Genomic DNA, 15,105 nt, shown 5'->3' on the forward strand with positions numbered 1-15,105 from the left:
TACAAAGTAAGAAATAATTTAAGCAGAATAACAATGAAGACCACTCCTGCCCTCCCTCACTTTCATCGAGTCAATGCCAACTCATAGCCACCCCATGGGTCAGGGTAGAACAGCTCCTGTGAGTTTCCCAAAGTTTTCACTGGAGTAGAAACTCTCTTCTTTCTCCTGAAACAATGAAGATAAGACATATCAAAGTTTTGTCACAAAAATTATAAGCAGAAAAAAAGCATTTACCTTAAATTCATATTTGAGTAAATAAATATGTCAAAATGAATAAATTATTCTCTCATTTAATGATCTTAATACTTATATAAGTGAATATGAGTAAATATGCAAGCAACTCAAAGATTTAAAAGTAGAGGGAATGTAATAATAAAACAATATCATTTATTAAAAGATAGAACCAACATGCAATAGGAAAAAATAATATAAAGGAAAAGCACAAGTGATCACTTCATCAATTCTTGCAGATTACTAAAGGAAAACACAGATGAAGAAAAGGGAAATAGATAGAAATTCAAAATAACAACGAGAAAAACCATCTACAGGTTTTGTCAATATTATGAACAATTTTATGCCCATACATTTGAAAATGCAGGTGACTATTGAATATGTACATTGTAGTAATCCGTGATCACTACTGTAGAGTTAGACAAAGTGACACAATAAGAAAAATGTTTAGCGAAATCCAGATGGAATCCCCAAAATGTCCAGGTCAACCACAGGAAGACAATAAAAGATACCCAGAAACACAGGACCAAGAAGAAAGAAGCAAAAAACAGTAAAGGGCCAGGTTTATGCTCTAATGTGTCAGTAATCACCATAAAAGTTGATGAGTTTAAAAGAAAGCATGGTCCAACAATATGATGTTAACAAGAAACTCGCTTAAAAGTTAATAATCTAGCAAGTTAAACATGTAAGAGTGAAAAAAGCCATAGCATGCAAATATTATGAGCATGTAATACAATAATTGATCTCAAATGAAAGAGAATGACCAAGGATCAAGAAGGAATTTGTATGATAACAAAATAATCAAATCACCTGGGAAACATAGTAATCCTAAATGCAGCAAAGAGTAAGCCCTCAAAACTCACAAAGCAAAAGCCGATAGAACTAAAGTGAGAAATCATCAAATTCACCATTATAGCTTAGGTCTCAATACGCGTTTTTCAATGACTGTAAGAGCTGATGTTCCACAGAAAATCTCTAAGGATATTACTCTGAACATCACAAATGGGAGCGCATTAAAAATTCATGAAAAATAACTAAAGGATAATGGAACTATTTTGTAAGCTTTTTGAAGCACAGTCACGTATGAGGAAAGTCATAATGTATTGCTATAATATCACAGAAACCTTTATTAAATAAAACTATCAAAATAGGAACTGTTGCTTCTCAGCATATGCCCCATCTAGGTCTATACATTTCTGAAGAAGTTGTTCCCGTTTCTGAATTCTTTGGAAGAATTCTGTGCTCTCTATTTACACCACATCCACAGTACAGTTTGGCATACTCAGGGAACTCAAATTGTGTCCCTTTAAAATGCCTTTGGCTTGGAGAACAAAACATAAGGCGAAGGGAGAATGAATGGGATTATAGTGTGTATGCGGGAAGGTACCCAGTCAAGGTCTCACAGGGCGGCCCTTGATATCCACAAAGGATGGGTAGGCACAGAGTCCTGATTAGGAGACGAGTGGGGGAAGGGCTCAGCACTTTGCTAGTATTTTTCTCACCAGTGTAGCTTTCTGTTTTCTCTAGCATTCTTTATAACATGCCTCATGGTTGTCCTGTGTCCTTTGGGGAAATCTACAATATAATCCTTTTGGAAGTTCACAAACACCACCGACATAAAGAACACTCTAAGCTCACCTCTCTGCCTTGAGTTTAATTGGCTCAGCAGATCACGTAGGAAGCTTCTGTTTCATTGGACATTTAAATTTTATTTTTTTATCAAGCATTCTAATGAGACTACGAAGTCTACTGAGAAAATTGATCTGAAGTCATATATTCAACATTTTAAAACATGTTTTGTCTGGACTTAACCCATGCTTGTCCAAGAACCAAAGTGGTAATATATTTTACTTCTCCTTGTAGGTCACTTAGACAACAGTCACCAGTAAAACCATAGAACAAACGCACTCACTTTAATGAATTGAAACCACACACAGTAGGTTATCTAATCATAATAGAATGAAACTCTATATCAAATCGATTAGAAACTAGAGGCAAATCCTGCGAGTGGTGTGTGTGCATGTAATGCGTACTTTTGGATGAAAATGAAAGGGCAATGTCTCAAAAGAGGGAGGATGCAGTGAAAGCAGCGATATGAGGAAACGCAAGACACTAGTGCGCACACACCACTGAGCCATGGTGGCATAGTGAACAATGCACCGAGCTGCTAGCTCAGTCATTTGAACCACAAGATCCATAGGGCTGCAATGACGGGGACTCAATCCAGGGGCAGTGGGTTTGTGTTGAATGATTACATTATGAATAAGGAACAATCTCAACATAATAATACAGATTCCTGTCTCAAGAAGTTAAAAAAGGGGTGAAAAATAAAACCCAAGAACGTTGAATGTGCAAATGTGCTTTAAACAATTGATGTATGGATGGATTGTGATAAGAGTTGCATGAGCCCCTAATAAAATAATGAACAAAAAAAGTTGAAGGGAGAAAATAATAAACCAAAGACGTAAATTAGTGGAACAAAACCCAGAAGTCATTATTAGGCTCACACAAATATGCTTAATTGATTTTTGACAAAGGTCCAAAAGCAATTTAATAGAGAACAGATTTTATATTTAACAAATGGTAGTAGATGAATTGGACATTTTTATTCAAAAGTAAATAAATAACCAAACAAACCTTTACCTAAGCCTCATATCTTATTTTTTTAATGGAGCAAGAACATTAATGTATAGCATAAAACAGAAAATTAGAAAAAGGGGAAGAAAGTCATCACGATTTAGGGTAGTTAAAATGTTCTTAGATTTGACACTTTAAGCACAATCCATTAAAAAAAGAATAATGATTGGATCTCAGTATAATAAAAATGCTTTTGCTCTGCAAAATTCCCTGTGAAGAAAGTGAAAAGATAAGCTATAGAATAGTAAAAAATTTCAAGTCATGTGACAAAGGACCAATATCTAGAATATAAAAATATCTCTTAAAAAAATCTCTTAGAAAATGATTATGTGAAATCAGAAGACATTTCACAGAAAAGAATATAACTAATGGCAAATAAGCACATGGAAAGAGACTTAACATTATTATTTATCAGGGAAATGCAAATTAAAATCACAAGAATGTATCACAAACATTTATCAGAATGGTCAAAATAAATGATAGAACAACACTGCAGTGAAGTAGAAAGCGAACATAAGAATTGTTGATGATTTCAATGTTTCCCATTTATATGGAAGACAAGTTTCCAGTAGGTATTAAAATTGAAGTTATTTAAACATTTTGAATTATGTGCAGATATACTTCTACATCTATTTATCATCCCATTTGTTTCATGATTGTAGAATATTAGATGGAATCTTAATATCAGAAGTAGAAGACTAGAAAAATTGTATCTATGAACTGGAATAACGTGCAGCTTTAATATACACCTGAGAGAAGTGCACAAATGATTAGTATTATTTTCTGTATTTCACTGCGCAACCTGCTTCAATGCCTTAAGCCCACCAGTTAAAGCAGGAAATAATTCGGGGTGCGAGTTTGCTTTGGCATGGCACACTGTGAGAGGCCCACGGGATCAGAACTGTCACAAATCCAAACCCATGCACCAAGTGCACAAACTATAGAGAGTATATGGGTAGATAGATGATAGATGATAATGCAATAGGTAGATAAAAAATTGAACATTTTGACATGAAAAAATTGTAGCTACTCTGCATGTTTGCTGCATTGACTAACATTGAAATTCCCTGTTTACTGTTTACCTATTATAAAAACTACTCTCATTAAGTCTTACTTATCATTTTTAAACATTCAGCTCTATAATTCATCTACACAGCCCCCTGAATACAATGCTGTGCTCATAAAGGACATTTACAAGTTTGCCAGCGAGCACAGCAACATGAGAAGCAAGCAGTGTGTATTTTTAGATTAAGCACATGGTTTTCAGTGTTAAAGATTCAATTGTTTCAGCAATTCATTTTGGATTGGGCTATGCTCCGTGACATTAATGATTTACAGTGATTAATCGGCATTAGTAGACAGTATTTAGAATTTAAGTAAGATTTAAAAGTTATGATTGATGAAGGAAAATAGTTGCATGAATATGGATATAGGCGAGATATTCTGTTGAATTGGCGATGTTGGAGAAAATAAAATTAATTTTGGCAAACAGAAACATAATTGAAAACACTGTAACTGAAGCACACATCAAAAATTTTTGTGTGCCTGCATGTGAAACTGCATAAGTAAATATTTTCGCTACAGTTCTGATATTTTTCTTCTTCTTCTACCTGGATACTGGAGCTGTCTCTCTTCCTGTAAGGGCAACACAACTGCAAAGTTATGTGAGTTTCTAACACTAGATGTAATCCAACGTCCTATCTACTACTCAAAGTAGAGACAGCTCCTTTTACGCATGTTAATTTTGACATACATTAAAAGATTACTCGATGATGCACCCTTTCACCATTTCCTTCTTTTTGTAACCTATTTTCTTTCCAACACACATATACACATAACCACAGACACACATAATCATACATCCAATTACCACACGCATCTAGTCTTCACCACACAGAGAGCCTACCCTGGAGGAAACAACAACAATAAAACTGATGTTAGAAAAATAGTTAATGAAATCCAGTTTTTCCAGCTACAGATTTGTGGCTTGAGGCCGCTTGTGTTACCAACCTACAATTTCCAGAACCTGAATTAAAAGATGTTATTTTCCACTTATTCCCACAATTAATTTGCCTTAAATTTCTTTGTCCATACTGACCTTGGAATGAATATATAATTTGGCTCACAAAGGATGTATGAAAAGCAGAAATTTAGTATATTTGTTGTCCCCTGAAATATCATGGAGAGTACCTGTTGACTAAAACTTTGTATTTAACATCTATTACAGACAGCAGATATTGCATTTTATTCTGGCCAGACAGGAAAAAATAATGCACGCTTAATCCTCTGTCAACTTCCCTTAAAGGCATCCTGGGAATTTATGTCTTGGGATCTTCTCTCCAAGGCCTTATTCACTCCACATCCCTCTTCCCATAAGCCTAATTTATTTCCCTTCCTAGGGGTGTTTATGTGGCAAGATATTTATATTTTAAAATAATGATCTTTGATAACAGCTTTTGAGAACAAAGGACTAAGAAAATACAAAAGAAGAAGAAGACACAGCTCCTATTCTTGGGACGCCTACCATCTAGAAAAATACAAAAGGTTTCATCAGGCAAAGCAATTAAATGTAATCCAAAACTAATTATCACTCCATTGTACACTCTCCGGAAAATGAATGATTTGGTCAAGTAAATGGTCAGACATTGAAGACTGCACAGTGAAGATGAACGAGGTTAACTTATATGGAAGGACTCAGTGTTTATGCAGTCTCTAAAATTCTGAGAAGCAGCTTTATGGAGCCTGTCAAAATAATGCAAGGATTCTGTTACTTACACTATTATAGTAAATATTTTTCTTAATGCAAACAGAGAAAGGTTTTCATCCCTGAGCTCTCTTTCAAATCACCAAATCCCAGTAAAAACTTACTTCATTATTTAATAGCAATGTTACCCAAAGTTTTACTTCAAACCTATCCTTGATATTCACAATATTAGTTTAAAGAGAGAGAGAGAGAATAGGGACTCAAAATTGGATCATCTTTTTCTTTGCTTTCTTTGTATAATGAATGGGTTACAATGATGGAATTATTTTTCCCATGTTGAACTATTCTTACATATCTGGGAAGAATCCCACTTAGTCATGATGGTTTTTATTCAGTTATTTCTAATTTGGAGGTGTGTTTTTATTTATGAGGCATTGAAATCCAGTGAGTAGGATTTTTTTCAGAATTTTTGCATATATGTTCATGGGGAATATTGGACTCTATTTTTCTTTTCTAATGGTGTCTTTGGCTGCCTTTGGTTTTGAGGTAATGCTCCTAATGGGTCGCTAAGAGACAGAATGGACTTGATGGCGGTGAGAAGTGAGAGGTCAAAAGAGGGAACGTGATGGCTGGCACTTCCTTCCCAAAGCTTTTACAGCCTCTTGGATGTCTGTATTCCTCAATGTGTAGATTATGGGATTGAGCATGGGCGTTACAAAACTATACAACTGAGATCAGTCTGTCTTTCTCCAGGGAGTACGTCGAGATAGGCCGTACATATGAGAAAATAGCACTGCCGTAGTAGAGAAGGACAATCAGCAGATGAGATGCACATCAATAACTTATGACAAGGCCAAAATGAAAAGAAAATAAATGATGTAGTTATAGGACTTCCACATGCCGAAGTCAAGGAAACAACAAGAATTAAAGAAATTCCATAAACAAAATAACTCAGCATAGAAATTTAAGCAGAACAAATCAATTGCCAACACTTAATTGGGGGCACAACAAAATGACCCTCGTAAATTCATACCTGTGAATAATCACACTGAATGAAAATGGTTTAAATATCCCAGTAGAGACAGAGAGTGGCAGAATAGATTAAAAACATCACTAACGAACATATTGTCTACAGCAGACAATAACTTAGAACCAAGGACATAAATAAAAGAATGGAAAAAATACACCAAGCATACAATAACTTAAAAAAGGGAGTGGTAATATGTAGTTCTGTTAAAACAATTTCAAGAATATCCTCCATTAAAAAACAGAAAGGCATTACATTAAAAGTTCAGTCCACCAACAGGACAAAAGAATAAGAATAAATAAAAGAATAAGAATAAATGCACCAAAAGACAAGGCTGCAAAATAGATGAAAGCACCTCGAACTGGTTGAAAAGAAGCAAAGGCAGTCTGCAGCAACAGCAGGTCATTTCAAGAAACTACTTTGGGTGAAAGCCAGAACAATTAGAAACTCAAAGGTACAAAATATCTTAATGCCAGCTCAATCTCTCAGACACATAGAGCGCACTCCACCCAGCACAGCAAAGTGCACATTCTTTTTCAATGCATATGGATCATCCTCCAGAACAGAACACACCTTAGGCCACAAAGCAACCTTCAATAAATTCCAAAACATAGAAAGAAACAAAACATTTCCTCTGAAGCACTATAAAAATATAAATCAATAGCAGGAAAATCAAGGGGTGGGGTGGGGAATCAAATGCATGGAAACTGAATAATAATACCATGCTTAAAAAGTATGGAGTAAAAGACAGCATTTTAAAATTCCCAAGATCAAATGGGAATGAAAATACTATTAAAAAACTTCTGGACACAGCCAAAGCAGAGCCAATATGCAAATATATAGAAATAAATGCACACACACAACACAAAAGTGTGGGGGAGAATTAAAAAAAGACACAAATAACTGTCCCTACAACTCAAATAAATAATCCCTGCAAAAAATCTCACACTTACTAGGAAAAAAGAATAAAGTGTAGGGAAGAAATACATGAAACAGAGGGCAACAAACAAACAAGCAAAAGCAATTACAAGATCAAGATCAAGATCAGAAATTAGTTCCTTGAAAGAATCAATAAAATCCACACACATTGACAAAAGAAAGGCTGGAGAAGAATCAGATAACCCAGCAAATCTGCCACGAGATGGGTGACATTATAACCGAACCAACTAAAATACAGGAATACCAACTGAAATCCAATATGAAAAACTGGATTTTAACAAATTTAATGGCTAAAGAAAAGGGATACCTTTCCAGAAACAAATTGCCTATCCAAACTAGTACAAAACTGAACTACAGAAATAGAATGGACTCAAAGCAAACACGCAAATACAGACTGGGACGGCTTTGCTGGGGAATTCTAACACTCAGAGGAAACCTCACACTGGCAATATCAAACTATTCCAGAGCCTAGAAATGAAAGAAATATCCCAAATGAATTATTTGAAGCTGGTATAATCCATTAGCAAAGCCAGTGTAATCAATTAATATAACCTATTAGCAAAAGCTTTCTACTCCTGTAACGATTTATTATCTTGGAAACCCACAGAGGCAGTTTAACCCTAACCTATAGGGTCACTACGAGTCATAATAGACTTGATGCCACTGAGTTTTATCTTGGATTAGAAAAGCTAAGCAAACATCCCACACACACTCCCAAAATATAGACCAATATCCTTCATAAGTACTGGTGGAAATTTCTCAACAAATTCCAGCCAAATGTTTGGAGAATGATGAGGAGTTCATTGGAATATACAAATGTGTTTTATACAATTACTCCTAGTGATCCACTTGCAGCATTTCTGCTTCCTGTTCCAGCAACCCTGTGTTCCTCAGGCCTGGCAGTCCTGGTCCCGAAGGAAGGAAAGCTCCCACCTGGAAACACAGCACAGACTCCACTGAACTGGCAGCTGAGAATGCCCCCTGGCCACTTTGGGCTTCTCATGCCTTTGGAATAACAGGTCGGGAAGAGTGACCCTGTACTAAGTTGTGTGATTGATCCTGATTACCAAGGAGAAATTGGGCTGGTGCTACATAATGGAGGTAAAGAAGAATATGTCTGGAATCCAGAAGATCCCATAGGTCGACTCTTAGTGCTACCATGCCCTGTTGTTTAGGATTGTGATAAGAGTTGTATGAGCCCTTAATAAAATGATTTTTATAAAAAGTTTCCAGACAATAGAATTCAACAGCTTATCCAAAAAAAGCACAAAATGCCATCATGTCCAAGTGGTACTTATAAATAAAACAAAAGAACCACACAATCATTTCAATTCATGCAGAAAAGGCATATAATATAGTCCAGCACCCATTCCTCATAAAAATTCCGGGGATAATAAGAACAGAAGGGAAATTATCCAACCTAATAAAGGATATTTATATACAAACAACAGTAAAACGTATTCTTGCTAAGACTTAAAACATTCCCTAGAGAACAGAAACAAGACAAGAGTGCCCTCTAGCATTTCTTAAATTGAACATTATACTGCACGTCTCAACTACAGCAGTAAGGCAAGAAATATAAAAGAATATTCAAACTAATAAGGAAGAAGTAGAACTATCTATATCCACAGCTGATATAGGAAAGCTATGTAAGAAAGCTACCGGAACTAATAGAAATATTCAGCAAAATAGCACAACATACAAAAACCAGTTGACTTCCTTTTGATCCCTGAGAGCTGCAGGGGAAAAAAAATCAGGGACAGGGCTACAAAAGCACTTTATCCTGCATTATGGGCATAACTTTTGAATTGCCAAGTAGAAAAGCTCTTAATTGTCAAAAAGGGCAGAGTAAAAAAATTTTTTTCATGAAAAGGGAGCATTAGAGTAAATAAATTTGGGGACCTATGTCTACACCAACAAAGAGGACTTCCCGAAGGAAATCAAGATAATGACAATAATTATACTAGTCTCACCAGAGATAAAATAGTTAGGAATAAATTTACCCAGGGATGTAAAAGTACTATATTTAAAGATATATTAAACATCATTAAACTATTAAAACTACAAGAAACAAAAAGAGGTTCACATAAATAAATTTTTGAAGAAACATAGCACACTTATATACATATAACAAGAATTACATTACAAAAATGTGGATATTACCCAAGGCAATCTATAGCTGTGGTGCAATCCTGATGCAAACTCTGACAGACCTCTGTCATGGGATGGAAAAACTAATTGACAATTTTATATGGAAAAGAAAGAGTTTCAAAGTAAGTAAGATATTATTGAAGAAAAAAAAACAGAGTAGAAGTTCTCATCCTACTAGATCCAGAACCTAGTGTACAAACACGTTGGTCAAAGAAATCTCATATGGATACAAAGACAGATACAAACCTGTGGAAGAAATTTGAGAACCCAGAAGAAAGTCCATATACCAAAGGACAATTCATCCTCAACTTCCCCATGACAGGGGGTCGAGGGAATCTCTTCAACAAATCTCATGGGCAAAACTGAACAGCTATCTATAGAAATATGAAATTGGACCCATATCGCACAACATACTCAAAGATTAACTTAAAATGTAGCAAAGATTTTTTAAAATCATTTTATTGAGGGCTCATACAACTCTTATCACAACCCATCCATCGATCCATTGCTCAAGCACATTTATACATAGGTTGCCATCATCATTCTCACATTTGCTTTCTACTTGAGCCCTTGGTATGACCTCCTTATTATTCCTCTCCCTTCCCACTCCTCCATCCCCCATGAACCCTTGATAAATTTATAAATTGTTATTATTTTGTCATATCTTACACTGTCCTATGTCTCCCTTCACCCACAACTCCACTGTCCATTCCCCAGAGAGGAAGTTACATGTAGATCCTTGCAATCTGTTCCCCCTATCTCCCTCACCTTCCCTCCACCCTCTCGGTATTGCCACTGTCACCACTGGTCCTGAGGGGTTCATCTGTCCTGGATTCCCTGTGTTTCCACTTCCTATCTATACAGTGTATATCCTCTGGTCCAGCCGGATTTGTGAGGTAGAATTGGGATCATGATAGTGGGGGGCGGGGTTGGAGGAAGCATTCAAGAACTAGAGGAAAATTTTATGTTTCATCTTGCTACACTGAACCCTGATTGGCTCCTCTCCTCCCCGCGGACCTTCTGCAAGGGGATGTCAAATTTCCCACATATGGGCCCAGGGTCCCCAATCCACACTCCCCCTCATTCAAAATGGTGTGATTTTTTTTTTTGTCTTTGATGCCTGATACCTGATCCCTTCGATGCCTGGTGTGCTTCTTCCATGGGGGTTTTGTTGTTTCTCATTTAGATGGTCACTTGTTTGTATTCCAGCCTATAGGACCCCAGATTCTATATCTTTTGACAGCCGGGTACCATCTGCTTTCTTCACCACATTTGCTCATGCACCCATTTTGCCTTCAGTGATCATGTAAGGGTAGGCTGGTGTGCTTCTTCCATGTGGGCGTTGTTGCTTGTCAGCTAGATGGCCACCTGTTTATCTTCCCGATCATTAGCCATAAGAGAAATGCAAATTAAAGCAACAATGAGATACACCTTACACTTTCAAAGATAGCCCAATTCAAAAAATCAGAAAGCAACAAGTGTTGGAGGAGCTGTGCGGAGCTAGGAACTCTCATCCACTGCTGGTGGAACTGTAGGTATGTATAGCCAATATGGAAATCAATCAGGTGATATCTAAAGCAGATGGAAATCAAGCTACCATATGACCCAGGAATCCCCCTACTGGGCATATATCCAGAAGAGGCAAGAAACAAGCCATGGCCAGACATCTGTGCCCCAATGTTCATCGCGGCACAGTTCACAATTACAAGGAGTTGGAAACAACCCAAATTTCCATTAACTGGCAAGTGGATTACTAAATTGTGGTACATACATAAAATGGAATGCTCCACATTGCTAAAAAGAAGTATTGAACTAAGAAGCACATCATCACATGGTCACAACTGGACGAAAGTTTGCTAAGCAAACGAAGCCAAGCACAAAAGGACTAGTACAACATGGAGTCCGCTGAGGTAAGCTTTAAAAAAATGCCAAAGGGGCATAGGGAAAAAGCTACTGTATACAAATATTCCTGGGGTGAGGAACAGGTAGTATGACAGGGCCAGACCAAATTCAGGGATACATATGGTAGACAACTATAAAAAGAGGTGGATGGGGAAGGAAACAAATTAAAAAGAAAGGGGTAACGGGGGAACAGAGCACTAATCCACAAAGGGTAGGGTATTGATTATATCTTGACAGGGAAAGAGGGACCACAATTCAACCCGGTGCTCCAAGATGTGAATGCAACATGCCAGTAAGGAGCAGGGTACCAGTGGAGAGGTCTGAGGGGTCAGCCCCAATCCCAACTATTTGGACACCTACCCTTCCCGCCAGAAGAATTTACTTTAGAGGACAGCACTGAAGCTGCAGCTCAGGGAGAGGGAAATGTCTGATCAGAGCAAATAGGAACAAATGAAGGGAGAGGAAGAGAGAGTTGAGCATATCCTGGCCCACCAGAGTAGTCAATCCACAGAAGACCATATGGCCAGCCCCACTATATAAGACACGGCATCCTTCACTAACCCATAACCCTACAGGGGACAACACTGGAGATACAGTATGAGAACTGTGCCTTCTCTGATCCCACCACACACAGGTAAAACACTAAGGGCGTGCACCAGAAAAGCAAGGTGAACAGAGCAACAAGGTCCCCAGGGAATACCAAAAAGTAGACTTTGGGGCCAGGCCTTCACACCCTATCACAACTCCACCAGAAAACACTCCTAAAGGCCAACAAACAATCCTTGAACTAATTACAGGCTTTTCTGTTGTTGCTGCTGCTGTTTGTCATTAGTTTTTTGTTGTTCCTGGTGATGATTTTTTTTCCTTTGTTGCTGTTTTGCTCAGTCTTTTTTCTGTGCATGTTATTATCTCCGTAGCTCTGTCTAATTAAGATAGACTGTATGAACAATCTGGAGCAGAAAAAAAAAATGGGACCAACGGCTCCAGGGGATATGGGAGAGAGGGAGCTGTGGGTAAAGGAAGTGGTGTTAACAAACCGAGGGACAAGGGAACAACAAGTGATCCAAATCAGTGGTGAGGAGGGTGTAGGAGGTCTGATAGGGCGTGACCAAGGGTAATGTAACTGAGAGGAAATACTGAAACCCAAATGAAGGCTGAGCAGGATAGTGGGACGAGAGGAAAATCAAAGGAAATAGAGGAAAGAGCTAGGAGGCAAAGGGCATTTATAGAGGTCTAAATAAAGGCATGTGCATATGTAAATATATTTATATGTGAGAATGGGGAAATAGATCTGTGTTCATATATTTATAGTTTAGTATTAAGGTAGCAGATGGACATTGGGCCTCTACTCAAGTACACCCTCAATGCAAGAATACTTTCTTCCATTAAACTGGCATTTCATGATGCTCACCTTCCAAACATGATTGCTGAAGACAAAGCAGGTGCATAAACAAAAGCGGTAAAGAAAGCTGATGGTGCCCAGCTTTCAAAAGGTATAGTGTCTGCGACCTTAAAGGCTTGAAGGTAAATAAGCAGCCATGTAGCTCAGAAGCAACAAAGCCCACATGGAATAAGCACACTAGCATGTGTGATCATGAGATGTTGAATTGATCAGGTTTCAGGCATCAAAGAACAAAAAATCAAATCATTGTGAATGAGGGGGAGTGCAGATTGGGGACCCAAGGCGCATCTGTAGGCAACTGGACATCCCCTGACAGAAGGGTCATAGGCAGGAAACCGGCCAGTCAGTGTGCAGTGTGGCAACGATGAAACATACAACTTTCTTCTAGTGCTTATATGCTTCTCCCACCCCGCTATCATGATCCCAATTCTACATTATAAATCTGGCTAGACCGGAGTATGAACACTGGTACAGATAGGAATTGGAAACTCAGGTAATCCAGAACAGATGATCTCTTCACTACTAGTGGTGAGAGTGGTGATGCCAGGAGGGTGGAAAGAAGGTGGGGTAGAAAGGGGGAACTGATTACAAGGATCAACATATAACCTCCTCCATGGGTGATGGACAACAGACAACTAGGTGAAGGGAAACGTTGGACAGTGTATGATATGACAAAATAATAATAAGTTATAAATTATCAAGGGTTCAATGAGGGAGAGGGAGTGAAGAGGGAGAGAAAGATGAGGAGCTTATAAGGGCTCAAGCAGAAAGCAAATGTTTTGAAAACAATGATTGCAACAAATGTACAACTGTGCATGACACAATGGATAGATGTATGGATTATGATAAGAGTTGTACCAGGCTCCAATAAAATGATTTTTTTAAAAGAAATTGATTGTGGTAGCTATTGTACAATATAGTTTGATCTGAATGAATTATGGAACAGTATGATATCGGTATTAACTTCTCAAAAATGGTATTGAAAAAGTGAAACTAGGCACAAAAGAGTGTATCTCCTATGATTCCACATGTATGACATTCTGGAGCAGCCAATATTAGACATTGAACCAACCAGACTCATTGCCCTCAAGTGGATTCTGACTTACATCAATCTCATAGGACAGACTAGAATTCCCCCATCACATTTCTTAGTAGTATTTTTGGAACTATACTGCCACACCTTTCTATCAGAGAACAGTCAATGTTCCAACTACTGACCTTGTAGTTGGTAGCCAATCATTTCATCGCTGCACCATGAGGGTCCCTTAAAGTCTACCTATGGTGATACAAAGCTGCAAAGTGGTTGTTTAGGGAGCAGTGGGGAGGTGCGTTAGAAGAAGGCACAGGTGACCTTTACAGAGTGATGGATATTCTTTGTCTGGATTAGTGGGGTAGTTAAATAAAGCCATCAAGTCTTCATCAGAGAGCCCATTTCAATTATGTGTGTCCTTGTATAAAATTTAAATCTCAAGGAAGTAGTCATTTCCAGCTGTTGTTAATGCTGACTTATAATGACGCCATGTGAGCAAACCATATAGTTTTAAGGGTTTAATCCCCAAACGCAGATCACCAAACCTATCCTTCGAGGAATCTCTGGGTGCATTTAAATCACTGACCTTTCTGCCAGGAGTTGAGCACTTTGTCAGCTGCACCACTCAGGGACTGTTGAAATGTAAGAGGGTACATTGTCAAACCAATTATAGTAGAGGTGGTTAGGTTAAAATGCAATTCCTTAGCTTTGGGGTTTTTTCCCCTCAAAATTCTATTATTGGGAGTTCATACAGATATCGTGTCAGTCCATCATTCAGCCTTAGCATTGGATCTCCATTTTGACCCATTTTAAAGTTGTTTAAGTTTTTAATATCTTCTGCTTTATTTCTACTGATATTTTTCTGATTTATCTAGCCACTGCTGTTAGGTATTTCCCCCTCTTGTTTGTGTTTTGTATGATGTTCTGTATATGTAATCAGGAGTGGTAAATCTATTGAGCTAGTAACAGGACTGATAATTGCCCAGCAACATGGAAGGAAGGTGTAAGGTAAGGGGGGACTGGGAAAAATGAGTACAAGAAGAACATGTTCTGAAATTGATTGTGATCTTGGCCATTTGAGA

At 37.7% G+C, this 15,105-nt stretch overlaps 1 non-coding gene across 1 annotated transcript; it reads right to left on the reverse strand.

Moving 5' to 3' along the window:
* Nucleotides 1-3,659: 3,659 nt before the first annotated feature.
* On the reverse strand, nucleotides 3,660-3,792 carry LOC142437751 (small nucleolar RNA SNORA42/SNORA80 family). Its single transcript, XR_012782274.1, has one exon. It is a non-coding gene; the product is annotated as a small nucleolar RNA SNORA42/SNORA80 family (small nucleolar RNA).
* Nucleotides 3,793-15,105: the final 11,313 nt, after the last annotated feature.

Source organism: Tenrec ecaudatus, chromosome 1, assembly GCF_050624435.1.
Source record: "Tenrec ecaudatus isolate mTenEca1 chromosome 1, mTenEca1.hap1, whole genome shotgun sequence".
Lineage (NCBI taxonomy): Eukaryota > Metazoa > Chordata > Mammalia > Afrosoricida > Tenrecidae > Tenrec > Tenrec ecaudatus.